This window comes from Rutidosis leptorrhynchoides, chromosome 1 (genome assembly GCF_046630445.1).
Source record: "Rutidosis leptorrhynchoides isolate AG116_Rl617_1_P2 chromosome 1, CSIRO_AGI_Rlap_v1, whole genome shotgun sequence".
NCBI lineage: Eukaryota > Viridiplantae > Streptophyta > Magnoliopsida > Asterales > Asteraceae > Rutidosis > Rutidosis leptorrhynchoides.
The window spans coordinates 226,784,201-226,785,818 of record NC_092333.1 but is presented as its reverse complement, the minus strand read 5'-3'; positions in this window follow the sequence as shown (position 1 = coordinate 226,785,818).

Genomic DNA, 1,618 nt, shown 5'->3' with positions numbered 1-1,618 from the left:
TTGGAACACCGAAAGCTTTAATAAGTGATCGGGGTACTCATTTCTGTAATAATCAACTTGAGAAAGTTCTTAAAAGATATGGAGTAACTCATAAAATCTCCACCGCATATCATCCACAAACAAGTGGACAAGTTGAAAACACCAACCGAGCTTTAAAACGTATTCTAGAGAAAATCGTAGGATCAAATCCGAAGGAATGGTCCATTAAATTGGAGGATGCACTCTGGGCTTTTAGAACAGCCTACAAAACTCCAATTGGAACCACACCTTTTAGACTTGTTTATGGAAAAGCATGTCATCTTCCAGTAGAAATTGAACACAAAGCATTTTGGGCTTTGAAGACATGTAATCTTGATTTACATGAAGCTGGACGTCTACGATTAAGTCAACTAAACGAATTAGAAGAATTAAGACATGAAGCATACGAAAATTTGTTAATCTATAAAGAAAGAACGAAGAAATGGCATGATAAAAGAATCAGAAGTTCAAAAGAATTTAAAGAAGGAGACAGAGTTCTTCTTTTCAATTCACGATTCAAGCTATTTCCTGGAAAATTGAAATCAAGATGGTCTGGACCATTCATAGTGAAAAGAGTTTTCCCATACGGAACGATAGAATTAATAAATTCAAATGGGATTGAATTTAAAGTTAATGGTCACAGAGTTAAACATTACATACATGGTCCGATGGAAGTCGACAACGAAGTTAATCACAATTTCGACACCACAGCTAACTAAGTGTGGGGAGAATCAAGTCTTTAAAGGATAATATATATTTCTGTTAGAGTTAGATTGTCTGTTTTCTTGTAGTTCTCGAAAATGGAACACGTATGGTCTTTCCCTAGCAGACCCTAAAGAACTAGTCTTCTCCCCCCATTCTGAATTTTTATTTTTTTAGGTTTTTACGAAATGAAGACTGCCTGTGAACTAAACCATGGTCTAATGCTACACGCTTTGATCACTAAACGTAATAATGACATACTACCGAGTGAATTAGTATCAGTAATCAGAGAAAGAATGGACGGAGTTAGAAAAGAATCCAGATGCGAAGATAATAAGTTACAATTTGGTAAAGGAAAATCAAAATCCGCAGCGAAAAGAATAGCACGACACCTAGAACGATGTCACAAATGCGGAAAATGGTCACATGGAGGTAAATGTTCAAATAATCAAACCTATTCAAATACCGAATTTGTTACTTTATGCAGAGACGGACCGTTCATATGTTTAGAAGAAAAGACACTGAATGCTCGAGGTTACGCCTTTGGAGCCATGGAAAACCAATTAAACCGACTATCTTATGAATGGAATAGATCATATAACTAAGATCTATTTCACAGGTATGTCTGTACAGTTTTTATTTTTTTTATTTTTAACCTTTTGATAATAAACGCTAATTTGTTCGCTAAAAAGTATTAAATTGGTATTGAATAAAATTAGGTTTGGCGACCGAAATTATTGATATCATTCAAAAATTTATTACATCACTGCGAAATTTAACGTTTATTCTTAAGGTATAAATATCTTTAATCAATCAACCCAAAATATTTCAAAAATTCGTCATGAGTTAAATTAGGTCTTGGAACCGAAATTACTTTACCGAAAAGAGGGGCGTATAT